At 32.6% G+C, this 19,947-nt stretch overlaps 1 protein-coding gene across 1 annotated transcript in view; it reads right to left on the bottom strand.

Annotated features, from left to right (window-relative positions):
• Nucleotides 1-19,947, bottom strand: part of LOC124359359 (tachykinin-like peptides receptor 86C) — a 99,104-nt gene that overhangs the window by 67,847 nt on the left and 11,310 nt on the right. The window lies entirely within an intron of this gene.

Here is a 19,947-nt window from a genome sequence, read left to right as displayed (position 1 = left end):
TGAAATTGAAATTGGGCACCTAAACCATCTTCTTAGGTTGTATCTCCCGTGTCTCCCCTTTCCATTACGTCATTTTATATATATATATATATATATATATATATATATATATGACGTAATAAATTTAACAATGATATTAAGCAATTTCTCGCAGTTGAGGGACCAAAAGAAGATATAAGTCAAGAAACATTAGCTCTCCTAACTCCTGATGTACCAAGAACCCCTGTTTTCTATATTTTACCTAAAATACATAAGGAAAACAAGGCCACCACCAGGGAGGACCGATAGTTTCGGGTTTATGGTTCTCCAACAGAAAGAATCTCCAGCTTTATCGACGACATTTTGCAGCCAAATGGTGAAAAATTTGAAGTCACACATCAAAAGAACACCGATCACTTCATCGCAAGACTGAATGAAATGAAGCAACCTATTCCCAGCGATGCAATTATGGTTACCATTGATGTCCAGTCTCTATACACAAACATTCCTCACAATTTGGGCGAAGAAGCTATTTCATAGTTTTTTAAGAACTAGACCTAAGCAAGCCAGTCCCAGCACAAAAATTTATAATGACATTACTTAATTTTATTTTAACTATGAACAACTTTAAATTTCAAGATAAAAATTACCTCCAAATTAATGGAACAGCTATGGGCACCAGGATGGCACCTGCGTATGCTAAATCTATTTATGGCAAAAATTAGAAGAAGATTTTTTGAATTCTCAATCCTACAAACCTCTTGTATGGTTGAGATTCATTGACGATATTTTTATGATTTGGAATAATAGCTTTGAACATTTAAAAGAATTTTTGGAAAATCTGAACAAATTCTCTATTTTGAAATTTACCTGGAAATTTTCTAAAGAAATCATAACATTCTTGGATGTAGATGTTTTTATTAAAATCTGGATTTCTCAAAACAAAAATTCATATTAAAGACAGTAACACAATGGATTATCTACATTTCAACAGCTGCCATCCTGTACATGGTCAAAAAATCAGTACCAAAGGGTTTATCAGCTAGGGCCAAAAAAATTATGTACTGATAGTGCAGATTATCAAAATTATCTAGAAAAAACTTGGAAATGCATTTGTCAAAAGAAAATATCCTTCAAAATTTATAAATAATCAAATTAAACACTCTAATGTTCATAAAATCCAAAATAATGATGATGTAAAATTTATAACAAAATATTTTCCTGGTTTATATAAAAAACAAAACAATATATTCTAAGAACGGCACACAAAATTCTTGAATCTTCACCAATTACTAAAAACTTATTTTCCAAAACCACCCAGGCTAGTGTTTCGTAGAAATACTAACCTGAAAAATCTTCTGGTACGGCCCAAATTGCCACCTACTGACATTCAAAATTCAGAAAAGAAGAAAAGTTTTAAGTGTCAACCCTGTAAAGACAAACGATGTAATACTTGCAAAATTATAAAATCGTCCAATTTTTTTACCAGTAGTAAAACAAAGAAAATTTACCCTATTCGAGGAGAAATTAATTGCAAAAGCAAAAAATGTAATTTATCAATTAACATGTAAAAAATTGTGCAATTGGATTATGTTGGATTGACAACCAATCCATTGCACATAAGAATGAATAATCATCGTTGTTCGTCTAAAAAAACAGGATGAAAAAATTGGTTTCACAACACGCATTAGGCCACCAACAAAATTTTGAACAATGTTATTCATTGAAAGGTATTTGCAAAGTACCAGAAAAATGGAAACAAAATTTACTTAGAAAATTTAGAACAGGCACATTCAGTTAATATTAAAAATCAAAAGTACCCTTTGGTCTGAATAAAAGATGAAATGATCAATTGTTTTAGTTATTATAATTTTTTCTAAATTATTTTTCTAAATTCTTTCTCTGTTCATGATATTTCTCTTTGGTGTTAATCACATGTTTATTTATTTATGCAAATGTTTATTTATTTACTTGTGTAAATTTTGTTGCTGTGTTATTTTTGTTTTATATGTTTTATACTTTTTATTATACCTTTTATTATACCTTTTTGAAAACGGCAAAGCCGAAATATTAAAGGAAATTTAAACTAAGAAGTCTAATTTGTTATTATATATATATATATATATATATATATATATATATATATATATATATATGAAACGACCTAATATAATATATATATATATATTTATATAAAAATAACGTAATGGGATAATCTTTAAATCAACAAAGATTGGTCATGTGTGTTAAAACTTCCCTTACTAGAAATCAATACTATGAATCTTTTTTGAAAAAAACTATAATGGGATGTAGTGTAAAGCTATAAAGTCCCGCCCCAGCACGTGAATCCATTACTGAGCCTAGATCCTGCAGATGCATGGTATACATTAACTAATACCTTATTAGTCCGACGTAGAAAAATACAAACTTCTCAAACAAAATATGAAGCTCTCTTTTTAACTTTGCTACATATACCTTCCATGACAGATGACTATCAATGACAACTTCTAAGTACTTAATACTACTAACTTGCCCTAGCTCTAAAAAGTTAGTAATAAGATTATGTTGGCTCAGATTAAAGCATCCAAAGCTATGAAATTTTAAAGGTTTGTCAAATTTAACTCCACTTCTGAGGCTAAATATTTTAAATGTGGATTTCTCACTTAATACCAATTAGTTGCTGTCAAAACAGAGCCTGAGAAAGAATAGTTTTCTCGTCATGTTACTACACAAGTTGTTAATATCCTGGGTTTCGTACACAAATGCAGTATCATCGGTAAAAGCGATCAGTCTACATCAAAGCGTCCATTAGACAGATCGTTGATGTAGATTAAAAATGGATAGGACCCAATATCGAAACTTAAGGAACTCCATGTTCCACTATACCAGGGTTACCTAAGAAGTCTGTTCTAACATTTTGTTTCCTTCCTGATAAGTAACTAGAGAACAATCTAAGAGGTAAACTTATTATACCTGCAAGACACAACGTTTCAAGCAAAATTCCATGATAAATTATGTGAAAAGCTTTTATCAAATCTACAAATATAGCATAAGTTTTTTTACTGTTATCGAGTGGTTCATTTACAGCCTCCATTAATGTGTTCAGGACAGCTTCCGTAGACACTAATATTGATGTTTAAAAACTGGGACTAAAGCAGCTTTTGTAGGCTCAGTGGAAACTCTTCAGTTTATATACTAAGATTGTAGAAGTGTGACAAAACATTGATAATATTGGGAGCTATTTTTTACCACTGAGGAACCTATACTATCACAACCTGGTGCTTTACTGATTTAGTAGGCTATGAATTAAAGTTAAAACCTCTTCGGGTGTAGTTGGTGGCATGAAATGATTGTGAATTAATAAGTTGTGCAAAAATATTGTTATAATCTGAGACTTGGTAATACGTATTGTTTATCTGTGTTCTCAATTTACAGGCAGCGATAAAAAAGAGCATAAAACTCTTTTACTATATCCAATTGTTCAGTTACCACGCCAATGATACCATTACTTTTACATTTATTCTGACCGGCACCAATCAATTCATTCACTACCTTCATTGAGTTATTATATCACCCGAAGAGCTCTCAAACTTGTTCCTATGGTAATTTTCTTTTGAAATGTTTATATCTACATTCAGGCGAATTTTAAAATTGATATAATACCACTTTATTCGCATATCATTTGGATTTTTCATGAGCAGTTTATACATTTGTTTCCTTTCTTTTAATTCTTACCAGTAACGTATCTGTTGGTTTTGATTTAATCATTTTTATGTTGACAAAAACTCTAGATTTACAACTACTCAAGGCTAATATATTAATAGACTCTAAAACATCAATAAAACACTGAGAAGTAACTGACATAGAACTTTTAACAAATAAATCGCTCCAATCAACAATAATAAATTCATTGACATGCTGATCCATATCAATTTTATCACACCCATCATCGTCACAATTTCTTTAACCTTTCTCTCAAATTTAATTGAAAATACAACAGTTACATGATCCGTGATGTTATATTGATAAACTGTAGCCTTAAAATATACAATATTTTATAAAAATTGCATACAAACGTGATTAATACACGTAGCTGAGTTTCTTACAATCCGTGGAAGTTACCTAACTAAATTTACTATTTATTTACCAACTGGTAGGCTTAAATAATAGTGAGTTTCAGTGGTTTGAGCTAGGATTTTAAATTTCATAACCTCACCAAAAGTAATATTCCGGCCCCTCCAGCCCTGATAGGACTGTTATCAATGTCATTAATGAAATCTACACGCAAACTATTGTGGAAGCGATAAACAGGAAGCATAGTGAGCCACTCAAGGTCACTGGCCCTGAGATCGAACTGCAGAACATCAGCGGACTGAACATCGTCTCTCTCTTACTCAACATACTTGTACACTGGTGACGGCCACGGACAAAAACAATGGTTTCCTGCTCGATACTCTCATTGTATTTAGCAGAAATGTTATAACCTTCTATCTTGTAGTGATTCAATTTGGTTTTGCTTATACAAGTTTTAGTTACACTGTCTTATCATGGAATAACTCAGCTGGTTCTAAATTACTTAAAAATGGTGTTAGATCCGGTCAGTCCTCGTACTGACTGACTACTAACATCGGGTAAATCTATCAAATGGTTCAAATGTAGAGTAACCAAACGTCTTGTTGAGTGATAACGCTGACGTAAGATATTGTACACAATTAGATAATTTGCTGTACTAATGTTGAAATTCTTGATTAAAGCGAGGGGTTCGCCAGAAAGAATCGAGAGCAAATATTGGAATTTGACTACACTTGTTAAGGCGGTGTTGCGATGCACAGTGCTATCATACAAGTTGATAAAGGATACCCACTTGGCGGGGTCGCCAGAGAAGTGGTGAAGCTCTAGACGCGGCAGATTGATATGTGACAGCGTGGCTAGGGGGGTTTGCCGCTCACTGTGTACCGACGGTGTTGACGGTGCTTCCTCAGGAGACATAGCGGACTCTATCAAACCAGAAATCTGAACGAAAAGGTCGTTAATTTCGTCTTGATCCGTAGAGAGTCTTTCCACGGACAATTCTTCGGTCGTTGGAACCTCCACGATCCTAGCTAAATTAGCTTCGAAGTCATTCCGTTTTTTGGAAACTTCGCTCAGATAGCTGTTTAACGTACGTTGAACAACATGAGTTAAAGGGATTTCGCTCTTAACTATTTTTTCAACTTCTTTTAGAATTTTGGTAAATCTATTCTTAACTAGCAGCGTCAACCTTTCATAGGTACTGACTTTGATTGGAGCCATGATTAGTTAGTGAATATTTAACTTAAAACATGAAATTACTACAGCAAACTAAATAACTAACTAAATTAAAATCAATAACAATTATGACAAATTAACTAACCCTTGATAATGTAACAATATTTCAAATAAACAATACACAATAAAAATCATCAATCACCAATGATAATTGGTTACACAATATTTCCAGAGACGTTGTAGTTAAACACTGATACAAGATATTTCAATTTCCTCTCATAATAAATTCTTACTTAATTATTATGACAATCACAAATGAGATACAATAGTTGGCAAGTCAATAAATGTTTTGCAAGTGTAATGCAATGTAGTGTATAGACAATGGATGTAAGGTACAAGATGTGTCAATGTTTGTTTACAAACAATGCGTTTAAAATTGTAGTGTGGTATGTAAGAGTAGTGGGGGATGAGTTCGAGATGGCCGCGCGTCGCTTGGGGATGCTAACTTTTGGCGCTACAAATACTAGTCTCTCACACAATGGAAACACAATGTCTTATTTTCCAACACCAAATGAGTTGGATTGGCAGCGCTCGAGGCAGTCGGTCGCTACTCGTTGTTTATTCCGCAAACATAACCTTAAAGTCGTTATCTAAGCTTAACATACTGATCTATTTTGTTATTCAACAACTAGGTGAAGGTTATTAAACATTCTTGAAAAAAAATGGTGCGGTGCGGTTATTGTGATGAGATTTTGCAACCGGAATGTGATCATGTTGAATGTCATGGCTGTGGTAACCATTATTGTTTTGGATGTAGTGTTAAGGAAACAACCTTCAGAACAATGAGTGAAGAAAAGAAATTAGCCTGGAGATGTATGCACAAGTGTAAGGGAAGGTCTACATCCGTGAGTAGTAAATCAAATATTCACACTCACTGTAAAAATAGGCCTAACCTCAAACTGTGACAATGAGCTTAAGACTATGATAGCTAGCCTTACCAGTAAGGTTCGAGGGTTTTGAAAGCATACTCAAAGAAGTAAAAGACAGCCAAAATTTTATATCAGGTATGTATGATGAGATGCTTAATGAAATAAAAGAGCTGAAAAGCAAAACCAAAGTTTTAAGCATGAGGTAGTGGGTCTGGAGAGGAAGGTGGAGGACAGGGATGGTGAAATAGAAGAATTGAGAATGAAGGTAAATGACATGGATCAATACAACAGACGCTTTAACTTGGAAATAAATGGAGTTCAAGACGCCGGTAAGGAAGACACAATAAAGATATTGGAGAGGGTTTGTGGGGAAATCAATGTTACTTTTTGATAGTCAACATATCCAGGCTGCCCCACCCACTAAAACAGCACAACGCTGAGCACCCACCCACACTGATTGTTCAGTTTACAAGGAAGGATGTTCGGGACCAGTGGATAACCCAGGGAAGAAAAGCCTACAAAAATGCTGCAGCGGGCAAGCCTAAAGTCTATTTTAATGAAAATCTGACAGTGGACAACAGAAAACTGCATAGAGAAACCAGACTTAAGGCCAAAGACAGAGACTATAAATTTGTGTGGGTGAAAAAACGGAAAAATCTTTGCGAAAAAAAGTGAAAATGCTTCAATTATACATATTAAAAACAAAAAAGCGACCTAGACAAACTTGTATAAGTTAGAACGATTTATACGTTTGAATCATTATGTTATTATATCTTTATTCTTTTACCTTTAATGTTTGAAATTAGCTCAGGTGGTACTTATGTGGATGGCTTGATTGTTAGTTGTTACTCAGTGTTATGTCTAGGTTGGTGTATATGTCCTAGTATTATTGTAACTAATATAGGAAGTTTTGCCTTTTCTAAATTGGGTGGCTTACAACGGTACGATGCTGTAAATTATAGTCTGATGGTTATTTTGCAGATTGATCTCCTTTATTACTGAAATTCAAGTACGAATCAAATTAGGACGAATATTAGTAATGTATTCATGCTATTGATGTAGGAATTTGTCCAAAATAATTGCCTAACAAGAAAATGTATATTTGTTTTTAGTGTAATGTATGATAAAGGTTTATCGTTAAAATATTGTATACCTAATGTGCTAATGTGCTGTAATTATGTGTGTAATAGGAAAGATTGCCAGGGTTCAAGTGAGTACGTATATATGTGTTTCACTTACAGGCACCAGAGACAGGTCGGAGACACGATCACGTCGAAGGTCGGTAGATAACTAAATTACATGACAGACAGACTCCACATACTTACCGACGAAGAAACTCTCCGATGTTAAACATAGATAAATGCCGTTATTACCCTGATATTGATTCTTTCTTATCAACTAACGAAGCGCTCATTGACTCCCCACTAATATTACACATAAATCTGCGGTCTATCGGAAGCATTTTGACGACCTAAGGGTTTTCTTAGGTGGGTGTAACTTTGATGTGTTATTAATATCAGAAATAGATATAGATTCATCGCTAAACTGATATCTTCCAAATACCAGATTATAACTGTTGGTTTAGATGCAGAGAGTCAAGAAGGGGAGGGGCCTGGCGGTGTATATTCATAAAAAATTGACTGTTTCTCCGATTTTGTCTGATGTCAGAATAAACTGAATGTGAGTTCATGGCGTTTAATGTAAACATTTTTAAAAACCAATGCATACAGATTTTACACATTTACAGACCACCAATCACCAATGAGAGGTCGTTTTTGGATGAGCTAGATATGTTGCTGAGTCAATGTAATAGGAAGGAGAGACTTGTATTAGTCGGCGACATTAATCTTAATTTAAATCATGCTGCATCATCTCGTATAGTTCAATATGAATCGATTTTAACCTCTTATGGGCTCGTGAATTGCATCGATATTAATACAAGAGAAGAAATTCGAAATAACGTTTTAGTTTCATCGTGCATCGACCATATATGCATTAGATCCGATCCTTGGAGGAGATATTTCCAGCAGTTATTACCTATAAACCAGCTGACCACTATCTTATAGCATGCGCTATTGATTAACGACCAAGGTTCTGGAGGTCATGATGTTTCGAAGCAAACTATTCTAAGTAATATTTCTGTTCATAGGCTTTTGACTCAGGTGACCTGGCCAACTGTACATACAGATGATAATCCAAATGCATAATACGAAAAGGTGTTAAATATTTTTAAAAATGTCTATGAAAGGAGTAAAAAAAATAGTAATAACAACAAAGTCTACAGAAACATCTCGCTTCAGAGTTAAAAAACCTTGGATGACTGACTTCCTTTTTAAGAAAATAAAGGAACGAGATAGGATGTTTAAAAAATGGAAGCATTCTCCAAGCAATTTAAAATATCGTTGTGACTACGTAAAATTTCGAAATAAAATAAACAGATTGATTTTTACAACAAAAAGAGATTACGTTTATAGCGAATTTTATAACGTCCGAAATGATATGAAAAAGCAATGGAATTGTATAAATGCTATGCTTGGAAATAAAAACCCGTGAAAACCTAGACGATAACATATCACGAGCTTTTTTCGAACGTTGTCACCCCGGATACCATACAAAACGAATTTGCGGATTTTTTTTGAAAAAAAGTGTTAAGGATCTCAATCATGTTTGTCCAGCAAAGCTAACACATTCAACTGGCTCTTTTAGACCTACTCAAAACTTTTACATACCTAAGCCAAATAATTTATTTATTCGTAAAATCATCCAGTCACTAAGCAATAAAAAAATCCCCAGGAATTGACGGAATAAGAGTAAAGGACATTCAAATGGCGCAGGAAAAGATTTGTGATGTAATATGCAGCCTTATAAGATTGTCACTTAAATCAGGAATCTTCCCAGACAATCTTAAAGTTGCTATTATAAGACCAATTTTAAGTCAGGATCCAGAAACTTAACCTCAAATTACCGGCCTGTAGCTATTTTATCGGTCATGGATAAAATATTCGAGAAATATGTTGCACACTATCTAAATAAATATTTGGAAGAAAATAAAATAATTTGTGAAAACCAGCATGGTTTCAGAAAAAATAAAGGGACAGAGACTTTGTTGCTTGATTTTACAAATTTTATAAATTATCATTTAAATTCCAGAAAGCAGGTTTTAGCCATTTTTGTCGATTACTCAAAAGCATTCGATACACTTGACCATGCCATACTTCTGGATGAATTAAAACATATCGGAATTGAATCCTACATCTTAAAGTGGTTCGCAAGTTACCTGGAAAAATAGACCATTTTCTGTTAAAATTTCCAATGAATATAGTTCATACAGAGTAGCTAACCAAGGAGTCCCACAAGGTAGTGTTCTGGCCCCCAATTCTGTTTAATATATATGTTAATAGTCTTTCAAAACAAAATTTTCATGGACATTTGTTTATGTACGCTGATGACACAGCACTCGTGGTGGCTCACAAGGACTTCTATCGGGCAGAATCCCTCATTTCTTCTGATTATAATGTAATGCTTAGATGGGCTCACGACAGAAAACTAATTATAAATTCTAAAAAAAAACCCTCGTAATAAATTTTCATTCCTCTCATAATATTCCTGATCGACCTCCAATAGTTAAAAGCCATGACTGTGTTTGCTTATATAATCATAATGAAAACAGTTGTTGTGTCAAAGTTAAAAGTGGCTACGGAAACAAATTATTTGGGCATCACTATAGACCACAAATTGAAATGGGAATTGCATATAAACAAATTGATAAAAAGATTAAAAGCTGTATCTGCGAAAATCTACTGCTTAAGAAGTACCCTTCCCGGTTCAGCAATCAAGCTAATTTATAAAGTCGATGTTTGAATCCTTGATGCGGTATGGGGTAGAGGTATGGGGTACAGCCTCTAAGTCCATCATAAACCGGGTGGATATCTTGCAAAGAAGAACACTATATCAAATGGTGGGCGTGCCACAATTGCAGCGCAATTTCCAAATTCCTGATAGCCTTTTACTATACAGATTACAATACCTTAAATGCCAAACAACTTTTAAAATTAAAAATCATTCAAAAATACTACTTATCTGATTCGTTTAAAACAGAAAACACAAAAACGTGCTATGCATTTAGGAAATTAGATAAATGTAAACTGCCGAGATTTTGTAATACATACGGGAAAAATTCGCTGAGTTACATTATTCCAAAAATATTTAATCAAATACCTATAGAAACTGCTAAAATTTAAAAATTTTTACGTTGCTAAACCTTACATACTTGATTGGCTACTTGAAATGGAAAGTGATGAGTAGACTGGTGAACGTTTAGGCTTAGGAAAATAGATTATATTGTATAACCTTTCATATAATTGTACCTGTGAATGGTGTTCTATCTTATACATTGAAATTGGATTTATATTCTTACAGAATAAAGTGTGTGTGTGCGTGCGTGCGTGTGTGTGTTTGTTGCAGGTGATACATTATATTGAAACTATTGTTGACATATTGTAATACATTTCAATGGAATTAGTAGTAGATGGTCGTGAATATAGAATATGGTCGATCATGTATATTATACAATGGTTTAATCCAGGCACTATGTTTATGCTATTACTTTATCTGTAGTCTGGTTGTGCATTCCATTGGTAATGGCTGAAAGCACCGACGCCAAAAGCGCGTTTCAATCGGTTTTTCTTTTTGTGATTAGAACACATTTATATTAGGATGTTGTGTATAGTAAAGATGGGAACCCAACGATAAAATTATCTGTAATTTGTTGGGACCCAAGATTGTAAATGTTTATTATAAATAAATTTCTTGAATTCTTGAAATAAAGTTTATTTATCCATAGTCTGATGAAAATCCGGGTCGACAAGACCAAAAATTATGTTAGATCTGGTCAGAAGGACCAAAAGGTATGTTAGGAGATCCGGCGTGGCGGACCGCAATTATATTCGAAGGACCAGTAAAATGTCTAATATTTAAAAAACTCATACTTCGATAGCTGAGCAGGTGGAGCCCATACGTTGATTTTCTAAGAATAACTATTAGTCGAATGGGAAAAATAAAAATACGAAATGAGATCACAAAACATAGTATTAGAAAAAAGGCACACAATTAAAGCAAAAATACAGGTGTTAAACTGATTTTCGTCTTCTATTAAAATGTCCAAAAATGTCCGAATTAGTTGAGGATTTTTAAATCTTGGTTGAGAAGAGAATTGTCTTTAGTTGCGAAGGACCATGATAAGAATGATGAAACACTGTTACCTTGCACCGTCCATTGTCTGACACCTCGACACACATGAAGTTGGGTTGATTGTAGTTCGACCTGGGTTGCTTCCAAGGAACGTTGAGCAGGGGAGTACTTGTTGATGGATGAAGATTCCACCTTCACTTGACAATGTTTTCGGTTCACTCACGAACGTTGAGACAAAGTTACTTTTGGCTCTTTAACCAAATAATGTCCGGCAAGGGGACTGTTAATTGCCATAGAACGGCTTACGGTTCACAAGAGACAAGACAAGGGGGCCTGGCCCGAACTTGGTTAAAGCTGGTTTTGACGTACAACCTAGCGAGACGGAGTCTTTAGAAGAACTGGGAGATGCCTTGGGGAGCTTTTCTTGTCCGGCGTCCTGGACGCCTGATTGGTCGACAGAAGTCACCTCATACCACGTGACAATCGGACCACTATAGATTTGGAATGCAGGTGTGTGTGTGTGTGTGTGTGTGTGTGTGTGTGTGTGTGTGTGTGTGTGTGTGTGTGTGTGTACAAAGATTAGTGGAAATAGATGGATTATAATAAAAATGGTATCGAACAATGGTGGGCAAAGAGCAGTTCTAAATGACATACAATTCTGGTTATTAGTAAAAAGACTATATTAATGCGTAAAATTTGATTAATTATTATAACTAAATATGAAAACCTAACAAATGGTTATAGCTCATGCTTCTAATGTTGTGATTAACAGCAATAAAATTATTAATATCAACCATATTTTAAATTAAAAGAAAACGACATAATTCAAGTGTATAAATGCAAAAATAAATATGCAAAACTCATAAGTAGTCCTAAAATCACATTTTAATGTATAGTTAGGTCTACATCTTTGATGTCAAATAAAGGAGCAATTGTGAAAGATAAACAGGTCTAAGTTATAGATATTCCTGAACTTAAACTTTAACGCAACAGTGTGTTTTATGCCTAAATTTACAACTTATCCAGGTCTGCAGATGTAATCACGTTAACTGGATCCCCACCCGCTTTCCTCATAAGTATTTTCCCACCTATTATCCATAGATAAGTATAGTGATGTTGTTTTTTTCCCTAGCAACATTGAGGAGCTGGTGACTTCTGGTTTTGACTCTCTGCAAACACATCCTCAGCATTCATACATTTGGTCATCTTAACTATAATACTTGGAGGCCTCACACTACCCTACCGACTACGTAGCCTATGATAAGCACTGATCATAGTTTCCTCAATAGTTAGATCCAACCCCTTACTCACCACCTTGACTACATCAAACACATTCACTTCTGAGCTGGAATACCATTTATTTCAATAGTATCCCTCACTAATACCATCCATTCTACTCTCTAGGATAGTCACTCATTTAAGTTGAATGTTTTCAGCTGATATCTTATCCACAATAGTCAGATCATTTATGTCCCAACTTTGCTTGCCAACTAGTTTTTTGTTTCTTTTAGTTCTTTAAAGGCAGAATTTATTGACTTACCCTGGCTAGCCTCGATACCTTTAGGTCCTTCATCAGCTCTGACACCAGGTTAAAACATCATCATAGGTCATAGCTGACCTCATCATCTCTTAGCCATCCTCTTACGGCGCTTTTTAGAACATGAGTCATATCTTCAGGTAGTATTATCCTGATAATACTTAATATTATCAAGGGTAAGGTTCACGCAATTGCCATGAAGAGATAACTTTCACTGCACACAATCAATCTTAGTAGAATTCCTGCCAGTCCTAGTAACTGATTTCAAGCATTTCGCACAGTCAGCCATGGTGAAACTAATACTAACAGGATCTCACAAGTTAGCTTGATAGAAGGTCCAATAACAGAAGTAAAAACCTGAGAAAAATAAAAAAAACTTCAGAGTCAATAATACATAAATAATAAGTTGCACAGATGACAGCTGTAAGTAACCTTTGGGTTATTTTTATCGAACGTTACAACGAACGTCCGTCTGCTACCTTGAAAAGACACTGATATTGTGCACTGTGATATTCGTCAAACATTATTCTAATAGGAAATGTTAAAAATTGAATCACTTAGTAAGTAATTCTAAATTTATTTTATTCTAACATCAGAGTTCAGAACTCTACATAGAATTCTTTTATGTGCCTTCGTTCAATTTCATATGATTTTGTGATAAGCACAGCGTGAAATAGGCTACACGTCTCCTTGATATCGGTTGGTTTTTCTCTGTCCGGATTTAATTAGAAATATTTTTGGCTGAGGCGAATCTTATCACCTCAGGGGCTTGAAAACGTAATTTCTGTCTATCTGGCGATCTGCCTGGCTGCATGGTATCTCAAAAATGAACTGACTTGAAGAATAAAAATTGTGCATTTGCTTCATTTTTAAATGAGGAACACTGAGTTTGGTAATAGCTTACTGCATTGAATTTGACTTAGCGTTAGCTATTACTTTCATAATGGTCCTATACTGGTAACGGAAAACTAGCAGAAAAAATAAATCAGTAAACAAACTTAGTACTTATCTAGTACACTAAATATCGTAACACATATACCATAATTTTATGATGACTTAGTCTGTATACCTATAATATATATATATATATATATATATATATATATATATATATATATATATATATATAAAACTACTGTTGAACTGGGTTTCATATATATATATATATATATTTATTTATTTATTTATTTAATATGAAACCCAGTTCAATGTAGAAAACTGTGAATTTATCATGTGGGAAGATATCTCGAAAATAATTCATCTGTAGACTTGAAATGATGCAAGACGTCGTTTTTACACAGAATGAATTTATATAACGTTGCGTGCCCAAACATGGAGTTGGGCTGAGCGTAGTTGAAACCTATCACTGAGTAAGCTGATAAAACTAGTTTCTCTGAATGATTGATTGAATACTTTACAATTAGAAATTAAGCTTATGTGAAAACATAACAGAATTACGCACATTTCCTGTAGCCTTATAATTACTATAAAAACCATATTTGGCTAGGTAGTATATGCATTCTTAAATAATGGTTCCATCTAATAGAGGCTTCAATCTTTAAGTAGGCCAAATCAATTACAGGCTCACTGTATTATATTTGGCAAATACTTTTTTACAGAATTGGACTTTTTAGGAGTTAGGTAGCTAACCAATACAAATGTTGTAAACACTTCAATATTTTTTCATGAGTAAAGTGAAGCTTTATACAAGCATTGACACATTATAGTGTTTTGATTGCAAATACTGCAGCCACCATTTTTCTGCACGAATTCGCCTTCGTTGTTATAAACATTGTTAAAACTTCTTAAAACAATTTTCAGCAATTATTACAATACTTAAGTCCATGATATGGAACATAATTTAACAAAAACAAAAATATGTATGTTAGTGATTCACTTAAACGTCAATTAGTATCTTGCTCATTTTAAGATACTTTTAGGAGAAAAAGAGTAACTATTTATTATAGGGAAATTAATAATTGCGTAGGGATTCTTGGAACACTTCTTGACAATATTAAAAAACGAAAATATCCATGTACATGCATATTTTGCTATATACACTGTGTATTATATAGCACGTATTAAATATACTAGTATTATAGAATAAACGGAGCTGTAGGGGTTTTAATAGTTCTGAAAACTGACCTTTTTGGGCATATTAGGATTAAGTGTTAAAAAAGACATAAAAGACATAAAAAAGGCAATTTTAAAGAATGTTTTTACTATGAGGACAAAAGAATAAAAATACGTCTAACACTTATAAAATATTGTGATGGTTAAAACATGTGTACCATGTATACACTACAAAAAGTTTGTTCAATTTATTTTCATGCCATTGCAGTTCCTTTAAAAAAATATTATCGTATTAAAAATAACCAAAGTTTTTCAAATACCTCCCTTTTCTTGTTTATCCGACACAAAACATTATGAGTCACGCACCACCGTTTCTATAAGTTATATCGTGATACTAATCTCAGTGTTTGAATTATATAAGCTTCGATTAATGATAAATCTGTCCCTTCAGTCTTAAGGATTTTGGAACTACACTACCATCAAAGAAAACCCTATGTTATTGGGTTATACATTAATAACTGCAATATGATATTAAAGTAATGTATTTAAAACAATAAACGTTTATGGTATATATTACCTTAATACTTTATATTAAATAATATAAAGATAAATTGTTATTTGTTTAGTAAATTCAACCAGAACGGGCATATATATATATATATATATATATATATATATATATATTATATATATATATATATATATATATATATAGCATTATAAGTGTGTTAATCATGTCTCGAGGCGGCTTAATATTATTTAAACCATTAAAATAGAGCTAAAAAATGTATTATAATATATATATATATATATTCAGTGAACCTCTCGCTCCTAGAGAAACAGCCCGCGAGGAGTAAAAGTACAAGTTTTAACGGTAGTATATTCATATAAAAAATGATGCCATAAATCAGACCTTGAAAGGTTGATCCTGACGAAAATGGCAGTTGAAACTGAAAAACACTTTTTGAATCAGCTTTTGTATTGTTTTCATATTAAAAACTTAGAGCGAGGGTAACGTAATACATTTTAAAACAACAAACTAAATGTTTTTATTATAATTACAGTAAAACACAGTTTAATTTAATTGCCTTATCTTGACACATCTGAAACCTTTAATTTTGAACAAATATCTTAAAAAAAACTATATGCAGCTGTTCAGTGACTGGCCTCTTGAGTCGTAACGAATTGACAATTGTACGGGAGGAGAACTCAAAGCAAAGGAGGTAACAGAACATCTAGAAACTGATACTCCATTGAAGTTTACTAAACACTATACCGTGTTCACTCTGTATTTTATTTGTAATTTAAGTACTGGTTCAAATAAATTACTGTATTTTCTGTTTTTAGAATTGTTGCAAACTTTATTCAATACATTGTCTTTAATTTATTTTCTATTTATCCTTTCCTTTACTCAAAAACATTTAAGGTTTGAAAGTTTCAATTAAAATGTGTTTTCTTTTGTAATTTTAGATACAGTAATTGTTTGATGGTATTAGAACATCAAATCCCCAAATCAAAATTATCACTTTATTCACAAGATTGTGTACATAAGAGTGGAGCTCTTAAGATTTGGAATTACGCTATTTTAGATTACCACTGTACTGTATGGTACAGGAGGCACTCTTTGGTGCTTCAAAATTCCTTTCAGTTTTCCAAAATTCATTTGGTTCAAAAATGTTTCTAGATTTTTACTCTTTAATACTCTTCTAATAGAATGTAATTTATATGCATTACGAAGTTCTTAGGAGTTTTAAACTTTAGTTTGACTGCCCATTAAATATGAAATGCTGCTTTCAGTAATTTCAAACTTCAAAATAGTCTCATTATAATACTTCACTGCTGTTTTTAAAAGTGAACAAATAATGTTTACTGAAGGAAGAGCTGTCTTTTTGGGGGAGCCATTGTAGTAAAGAAACACACATACGCGCAATAATTTTAAAACGGAGTAGTGTTTATTTTGAAAACTTGAGGAAGTATGCAAATATAGTAACTATTACAAGATTGATATACTATTGAGCAATAAAAATTTATATTTCCACTTGAATAAGTTCCCCATTCATTATAGTTTTATATAAAAAGTATATATTCTCATATTAAACAAATTTACAAGTTCCATGTTATACGTGTTCTTAAGCTTCCTCCTATATTAGCAACGTGTCTTTCTTCTGTATTTTAATGAGATTCATAGGTTATATCTAATACTACGATATAATGTCTACTTGACAGGTTTTGTTTAACAAGATAATTGAGGAAAGATTTAATGATTTATGTAAATCTAAACACAGCTGTATTCGGTGTTATTATAATTTGTATTTTGTTTTCTTATGTGGTACTATGTTTTAACTTTTATATTTCCTTATTTTAAGAGTAATTCTATATAGTTTCAATGATGAAAGGGTTAACACTTTTAATTGCTTTGTCTATCATGATTTGGTGAATTTGTGGAATATATATTTTAAAAGTTTCGTCTTCGTATTTAGCTTCTAGAAGAACGAAATTTGAATCATTTATTTAGTAAATCATTTTATGGATAACGAAAAGTTAGCAATAGTAGTTAAACACTTTATCTTCTACGGTTAAAAATAATTTTTACCTCAGGATACGGTAAGAAATTCATACGCATGATATGTGTATGTTAGTATGGCGATTTGGGGAAAATCGTCAAAATATAAAAAGAGTTAATTGTAAATCTATAAAACCTTTTTTATCCTTTTTGTTTTTACTGTTATATCTGAACATTAACAAACACCTTCATTTAGGTCATCAACAATAAAAATATAAACTAAAAGAAAGGCGTTTCTACTAGACCCGATATTAAAACCAACTTGAAAAAAAATGTTATATAATTTATTGTACTGTTGTTTCTCTATTATTACAATAATGAGGTACATTATTCGTGGCAAATAATTTAGAGTTAAAACATTTAAATGGTTCTCTGCTGAATGAATTTAAACATAATATTCTTTACAGCCTTCCATTAAGTTGTCGTGTGCAAGGTGCTGGAAATTCTATTGGTTTTATTTCGGTTTATTTTTAATTAACGAATTCAGTATTGTAATTTCTTATTCTTTTTAAATCTTTTAATCTTTCAGTTTTAAATCTTTTCTTTCAAGGTGAACAAAATTTTATCTTTCTTCTTGTATTTTTATCATACAAAGAAAATATCTTTTTACAATAATTTATAAAATACACTCTTTTTCCTATTGAATGTAATAAAATGTATGCTACTTCTCCTGGCTATAAGAATTGGAAAGAACTACAAACATACAAGTGAAACGTGTGTAATAACTCTGCCGTGTCCCTTTGTGAAAAAGTTAATCTGGAACATGTATCAGTTTTCCTCATGGATTAAATTCTAGACCTTTCAATGTTACAATATAAATATTTTTATATACATATGCATATATCCAAAATGTTAATTCGATTTTGTCAGTTTATTATTTTTGGCTGAGCATTAGCGAAGCTTATCATTTGAGGTGCTAAAAAAGTAATTTATGTTCTATAGGCCTATAGACTTGAAATTTTGCATGAATCTGAGTTTAGCTATTGGTGAATTTCCTTCCCTAGTATTTGGCAGTGTGGAGCAAAGCCTAAAACTCAGAGTGATATCTTAACTGTAAACTTGAATTTTTTTGTATCCATCAGGATTCTAGCAAAATTCCTCTTCTTTATGTAAAGTTCTCGCTTGCTTTTCGAACTTTGTTTCTGTTTTCAGCTTTAGACGTTAAGAAAAAATCGATATGGACTTGGAATTTTGCGTGTAGCATCATTTTTACAAATACATCGTCGTGTTTAATGATGTGTATGTGGCTGAGCCTTCATACAGCCTACCCATCCGCTGAATATTTTGAGAAAAACTTTATCTGAGGGCTTATTAACTTCTCTATATGAAAGAGTTGTTTTTACACAAAAAATGCATGACTATCAATGGGATTTTACTGAGCCTCATTGAAATCTATCTCTAAGTGATCTAGCATATTTTATCTTCTGTGTGCCGAGGGGGGGATGTAACATTTCCTAGTCTGTCAGCTTTATTATCTGTCTCTCTATCCGAAGGACATCTCGATAATGATACTAATTACATACAGATCAATGCTTGTTATACCACGTAGTGCGGTGATTGTTATCAGTTAAAAATAATGAATTGATTTGTTGACATAAACAAATTTGTACGAACGTGCAATGGTAAAACAAACCATCATTGTACGTTTTTCAACCATTATATACAACAAAAAACCTAATTGTCTGCTATGCTTAATTGTAGTGTATGGACTGTACAGGTACTCCCTGGCCAGTATTCAGGGATAGTATGTATATACGTACTATATAAACTATATATACTGTTATATAAACTACCACTAGTCCAATCTGAGCTATAATGTCACCTATACTTTTAAAGTTCCTACTGCAGTATTTTAATCTGGACTGTCCATAAACGCTTAATAGCACATAGGTGATAAGCTAACACTTGGTCCAAGCACCGTCTTGTTTGTATTTAATGTTGTTAGAACTTCATATCAGTACATTAGTTTTAGAAATATCTCACTGATTTTAGGTTTTAAAAATTATTTATTTTGCTCCAAAATTGAAAATGTATCGATTTTTTATATTAGGCATTTTCGTTTAACTGTAGAACATACCTTAAGATGATTGTAACTAATTATTGTTTTATGATTACCTTTAAGGGTTTTAATATTTATATATGGATGAGGTTTAATAAGTTGATGTTGACGCTTAGTAAGTCACCATTAAATTGAACTTTTATTTTAAACATATTCAACTATGACTATAAATTTACAGTAACGTATTGTAGTTCCTGACACTATCTTGTGAATTATATTTCGTTGAATTAAATCTCTCCTGGATGTAAGACTTGGTATGAACCACAAACATACCAGCGAATCGTGTGTAATAACTCTGCCGTGACTCTTTGTGGAAAAGGTATTCTGGAACATTTTTGTCTCTGATGTATCAGTTTTCTTGATAGGCCTA

The sequence above is a fragment of the Homalodisca vitripennis genome, chromosome 4 (assembly GCF_021130785.1).
Source record: "Homalodisca vitripennis isolate AUS2020 chromosome 4, UT_GWSS_2.1, whole genome shotgun sequence".
In the NCBI taxonomy this organism is placed as follows: domain Eukaryota; kingdom Metazoa; phylum Arthropoda; class Insecta; order Hemiptera; family Cicadellidae; genus Homalodisca; species Homalodisca vitripennis.
The sequence above is the reverse complement of the archived record's forward strand: the minus strand, read 5'-3'. Positions and strand labels throughout refer to the sequence as shown.